Source organism: Schistosoma mansoni, chromosome 4, assembly GCF_000237925.1.
Source record: "Schistosoma mansoni strain Puerto Rico chromosome 4, complete genome".
In the NCBI taxonomy this organism is placed as follows: Eukaryota; Metazoa; Platyhelminthes; class Trematoda; order Strigeidida; family Schistosomatidae; genus Schistosoma; species Schistosoma mansoni.
The window spans coordinates 30,786,378-30,793,256 of record NC_031498.1 but is presented as its reverse complement, the minus strand read 5'-3'; positions in this window follow the sequence as shown (position 1 = coordinate 30,793,256).

Below are 6,879 nucleotides of genomic sequence, written 5' to 3'. Positions count from 1 at the left end.
GTAGTAGGATACTGTGATTCGCTGCAAGTCGAGCTCGTGCAAGTGACTGCTCAGGAGTCTGTGAAGAGGAAACTTAACATATTCATGAGAACCGAAGACAGTATATCACAGTAATTTACTAATATTTTTCGTTTCTGTAATCGGTGAATACATCGAAGTTTCCATCTGTGGGAACTGGTGATCTACTGCTACTGGATACGCAATACTGCTCAGCGAAATCTTCTTCTATTCCTTCTGAATCCATTTGAACCATTTAAACTTGGAAGTCGAGGCTTCACAATATTTTAGGCAAAATAGCTAATATCGTAGCGTCTTTTCGTATAGAGAGGTATGATCTTATTATGTCTCTTTTTAAACTATTAGACATAATTGACCAGTCAATAGTATTGGTATTTGTCATTGTACTAACTGGAGTCTGAGGCCTCAGCCGTTTGAACAGAGAAACGTGCGTCTAAGTCACTACATAATGGCGCATGACGACTTTCGGTATGGGAGTAATGAGCCTCGATAAGAAATGTCCGGTGTTCTGTTGTGGAGCTGTGACTGGTGAAGCTAATACTTACCGAGCGTGAGGCATTTACTGCCAGGGATAGTGGAAGATGGCAGAGCAATGCTGTGGATTGATCAAACTTAGATAATAAAACCGTTGGATTCTGACTTCATGATCTGAGGATTGAGCGTTCTTACGCGAAAGCGAAGGTCCTGAGTTCAAGTCTCGCGGGTGGGATCGTGGATGAACACCGCCGAGGAGTGCTGTACCTGCATGAACTGGCCATCCGGTGCTAACAGGTTTTCAAGGGCAGTATAAGTTGTATTTCACCAAGAGTCAACAAACTTACCCTCGAACTTAGAAGTTAAATCTGTTAGTATTTTACTATTTTACTAAACCATTTAAGTCAGAACTTAAACAAACATTATTAGTTACAGGTTTCTTGTTCCCTCTTTAGAACTCATCCTTTTGAGGATGACACAAAAGGAATTATTCTTGCTTCCGAGATCTGCTTGCACTGTGAAGGGAAAAAGTGAGCTTGCATTCAAAACAATGCATACGTATAAGCCACCGAAAATGTTCTAAATATACGGTCATGTTTTCAGTTGACGGATTGATATACAACCACAATTGACTATTTATCTTCACTTATCGGCTCAACTAGCAAGTAAACAATTTTGTAGTAGCATTGGTTTATTAACCTCACTGTAACGACCGAAATGCCAATATTCGCAGAACAAACTAACCAAAATTTATTCGACTAGAACCTGACCACGCTCTTCTGTATTGCGTACAAAGCGTTTTTAGGTTATTCGTATTAACTTATAGCGAAACACAAACTCTGTGCCCAATTTAAACGGTTCTAAAACGGTACAGCTTGTGCTATGCAGTCAAGGGTTTCTCCAACACAAATTAGCGTGCTGAGAATCAATAAAAATATCCCCATCAAGATAAGATCAAATACCTAACTGCAGGAATTCTAGCAATCCTTCCAAGCAGACAGTTAAAGGTTAACAGTCACACACTGAACCATGCTGTGTAATTGGACTTAGTCAAACACAACCCTATTTTCAACAGTCCGGCAACGTGAAACGTAATATTTAATTAGCGAAAGCAAGTCTTTAACCAAAATCACATAATAAAAGCTCAGGAGATACATATATTGTCGTTTATTCTTGTTTTGTGTTCACAAACACGCTTGTCAAACTATTTACGTATTTTGTGTTTCCTTCATTTCTATTTCCTTATTATCTCCCTGCTCTTCTTTGAACTCAATATCTTTATCAATTACACAGAAACTGTTTTTTCAAACGTGGCAAATATTATGCCAACATTAATGAAACCTATAATCACTTAGTGTTTTTTGCTTATATCTTCCCATTGTTGTTTAGGACTGCAATTGATCAGTCTCTTATTGGCATGTGTGCATGCCGTGAGGATTGCCTCGATGTTACCTTAAGTTAAAAGCATTTTATGCAAAGATGGGTGGTGGGTAGCAATGGAATCCAAGACGGGAGTTTGGTTCCTTTTGGGACTCATCAGCTGGATTTAACTGCACCCCAGCTTTGATGTTCACGCTATGTGAATAACGCGATCGCGTTTGAAGCGAACTGTATAGGGTTGGAGCCCCGGAGAGAACATCAACTCTGGGGGTCCAAGTACATCCAGTTGACGGGGTCCAAATAGGACGAAACGCGCGTCCTGGATTCCACTGCTAGCCACCACCCATCTTTCTTAAAATGCCTGTGACCTAAGGTATTACTGAAACTTGTGTATTGTTGCATTTCTGAAGAAACGCGAAATGGTTTCTTCACGTTGCCTATGTATCCACAAGCTATTCGTGAATAAAAATAATAATAACATAGAGTGTGGTTAAAAGGGTTAAGGATAAAGGAGAAGAAATGAATAGATGATAATAATTAATAATGATAATAAATAATTATGTGTCCATCTTCAAGAATTGTGTGATTAAGAACCAATACTACTACAGACATACAAAATGTGTTATAAATAAGTATAATATGTGAGACATTCCAGATCATTATACACAGTAACAAGAGATCACAAAGGTAAGGTAAATAAATGATTTTCGATTGTTTACTGTTGAATACATAAGTTCAGCTTGGGGTTTTGGATGGTTGTGGAATCAGATATTTTGAAAAGAATGGAACATGGATGCTGATTAGTGATCCTGAAAAATTTCAGTTAGTCAACTGAGTGTCTTGAGTCGCAGAGGCGTTTGGCAACAAAATACTTGAAAGTCTTTAACTCCATCGACTTTTTGGGATATTCTCTTGGATTCGAATGTTAGTGCTTCTTCTTATTCTAATGGTGCAACTGCTTTGACAGGCACATTTAAACTTGTATCGTTTGATACTGGAAACTATAGGTCTTTTACCAGGCTTCAGTTAAGTACCTTATTACACACAAGCCACACTTCGGTTGCTTCAATGTAATTATTCGAAGGCAGATGGATGCGACACTAAACAATACTCGCAGACAAATAAGATCATACTTTACAGCAAATATATGCGGTGAAAAGTTATTACGGAATAATCTAATATGAAGGTGAAGATCAGAAATATATAAATGTGATAGATGGTGAATATTGCCATGACTGAATACAAAGTATTCCATTTTAAAATCCTTTTACAGGTTCACATGAATTAACTGGTAAACCGAGCGAACACTAGGGTAAACATGTATAACTGCATATTGTTGTGAAATCCAAAAGCGAATGTTATAAAAACATTATTTTAATACAGACATGACGACTATTAAAATAATCTAATGAAAACATTTCAATTAACAGTTACTTTGCGAAGTTACGCTACCTTTGACAACACATCTCGGTTTCTTGTAATTATTTATCGCCAGAGTTCTGTTGAAAATCGGATGTACCTACTCTGCTATCTGCCTGGATTTCAGATAAACTTTGTACCGTATATTGTTTGACGCGTTTTCGACTTTCATCAACTTCGATTTCACGCCATCAGCAAGTGTGGTGACCAAGTGCTTTCATTTTTTCTGCTCTCAGATGGAAGAAATGAAGGTCGTCTAGTACTGCGAATCCGAGTGTAGTGGGAAAAATGGTTCTGTCATTAAACCACAAAAAACCTTCTCGATTTAGTGGCAAGTCTTCTCACCTTTTGTGAAACTCAGGAGACATAAGCTTTCACTGAATATTTCCACCTCTTTTCACCTTGATTATGACAGTTCCAAAACACTGACGTATATCCCTCACACATTCTGCTCTATCTACTACTTGTAGGCTTTAAGTGGATATTATTGTAAAAAAATCGACGAAAGTTTTCTGTGGAAATAATTGGCTCCATGCTTAAAGTATCGAAGAATGAATGTAACTTGTCTTTTTTGGTGATTAATGTTTGTGATGAATGTGACGTACTGCTGCAGGCCGTAGTGGGCGATAAAAGCTGCATCCTATTCAATTCATTTGGTCTTCATCCACCACCATACACATTTTTAGTGTTTAGAAACTTGAAATTTCCACAAACCTTTTATATATTTTGCACATTTCTACACTTACGGTAATGCGCATAACAAAATCGACATGAAATCCGAAGATGCAGCTCACCACACAAAAGGCAGAGATCAATATCCGAAGAAGGTTTACAGGTGTTTACTGGGTTGTTCACTTATCTGAATGAAACAGAACTGTTATTGTAAGGAGTGTGGGGTTTTCACTGTCTAGAAAATTTATTCAGTATCCACAATAAAACTTCAAATTATTTCGTAACGATATTACGAGAATTACTACTAACATCTTCGCCAATAAACCAGACGTCTTTAGTAATCTGAAATGTCCCGGAAGTGGTCTGTGTAAGCTGCTACTTCAGTTTAGAATTATTTATACCAGAAAACTGGCGGTCGCAAAGTTGGTTGTAAGGCTTTTCACTGAAACTGTAAGTAGAAGCTTGTGTCTGGAGCTTTAATATGAAGTTTATACTTTTCTGTTTCGTAGCAAGAATTAATTTATTCAGTTGTGTTCTTTCACATTCTTCGAGTGCTCTTATAAGTAAATGATATGTAGTGATCTCTTTAACTCGCTGAACGGAAAAAACAGGTTTATCAGAGTGTACAAGGTTTTTAACATACTATACGCTCCTCCGCCAGATGTAGAAATGAAATACTATCCTACTTGAGATTATTTAACAAATAATAAGCACCAGAACATTACGAATAAGCTTCCACTTCTCAAGTTACTTGAATCCATTTGAATCGCGGCGCTAAATGAAAATTTCAGATAACGTAAAGAAATAGTGCTAGTCTCAACAAGCCTAGGACTTCAAAAAGACACAATCAAGAACTCAAATTCCGAGTACGTGGTATAACATTTTATTGTATTATTGTGATCGGTTTAAGCATAATATAAAACACTTAACTGTATGGTAAATGTGTGGGTTATTGACAACAAAAGTGTTTTACTGAATAATATTGTTATCTCCTTTCTTCCCATTTTGCATCTTAACTTTGACTCAGGATACTTGTAGCCACATTTTATGTTCTGCAGTTTTCTCAATCTGAGCCCCGATTATTTGACTCCGGTTAAGATTTATCATTTAATCTTGCCGTTATGTGTTCCCGAGCTGTTGACAATAATGTCGTGTTTGACTGGGCTAAAGGCAACGACGTGATTTGATTGATGCTCATTGACCATAGGTTTCTTTCTGGAAACAGTTACTCCAATCCTTTAAGTTAGATATTAGATACAATTTCCATGAGTGTTTCTTCATTGATTCCCGGGTACCTAACAGTTATATATAAACGTTTAGGTATTTAGCGCGCTTTGTGTGCAGAAAAATGACTGTATGGAACAAAATATACCGTTTAGAGTATCTTGCACTTCCGAAATATTTCTTGGGTTAAGACTAATTTCATCAAGAACAGAGTTTACGTCTTGATGAAGTTAAAACTATTCGGTCTAATGGAATAAACTTTGTTTCGTTAGTTTCGTGTTCAGACCGAATACTGCAGTTTGGGTCGACTGTATAACTTGTTTGTTTTTTGGATTGTCGCAATAATACGGATTTCTTTGATGGGTAACAACAATGAATAAACCACTTTCAGGTCACCGGCAAAAATGGAAGGCTTACCGTATTAAGGAAATGGGGACATATCATTGATGAATGGGCGGGAGAGGCATGAGTCAATCACACTTCCTTAAGCAAACGCAGTGTTTTAAAAGAGAACGATTTGACTGCGTTCTGTTGAGAAATTTGAAAGAGGACGAAAGAGGATCCCGTTAGGGAAATGAAGAAGGTTTTGGGGGAAGAAGGATGTATGAAACACTTTTGAAGCCCTTACTGAAACAGATGTATAGGGTGACTACAGATTGACCAATATATCTTCGCTGGGTGATTTGATCAGAGAATTTCAAGTGAGATATGAGATGTGTTTTGTCACAAACCCATGTTGACAAGCGTTTACTCGGCTTGCCGCAAGTGTAAGCGATTTTGCCTACTCAAAAACGGTTTATTACCAGGGCTCTTGATAGCACGTAGGTCATGTATTTAAGTCTGTGGTTAGCAGCATTGCTACGAGATCCCGTTTCGAATATAGGGTCGATGAACGGTGTTTTTCGTGCAGACGGATAGGCTCCTAGTTTCACACATGGGCCAAATGTAAAATCAATTGCGGATAGATACTTGCATGTCACCATTGGGAGCGTATTGTTACAGGTTTTACTGTGCCTCCATGTTTCTTGATTAGACGGATTACCCCAGTGCTCTGTTTCAGCCTTAGAATGTGATAATATGTCGGCTGGAGGGTGAACTATGTTCAGGACGAGTATATTTACACCCTCAAGAGTGACATGACTGACGTGTACTGTGATTCAATCGAATTTAATTGTAAATACTTGGTTAAGTATACTATTTCTTCTAGTCGTCATCCGGATATGTTGGACTCGCTCGCAATGTTCTCTTATCTCAACCAACATACTTCATTAATAATAATATTTTATTCTCAAATAACAGTTTGTTGCATGAGGCAAGCTAGTTTACAGGAAAGATTAAATTGTTAAAGAAGTTAAAATTTTCACTGTAGTAAATTACTCAGCTGGGCTGACATTTTATGAGATATGAATGTAGATGGCTTTAGTAGGAAACGTATTGTACAGATCACAATTGACTCGCTTTATGAAGGTTGCGTTGCGACATGTAACTGATGGTCAAGAATAGATCCATGTGAAGTTGGAGGCTTTTAGGAGCTTCAACCTTATATCCCTCTGGAATATCTGAGGCTTTAATAATGATACAAGACGAAGTCACTCGCTCTAAATCTGTTTTCGGTGACGTATCTCATGGGGGCTGAAAAAAGGTATAAGAAAAAGGGAGGTTGAGCAGCAGAGCACACAATATTCATGTAGG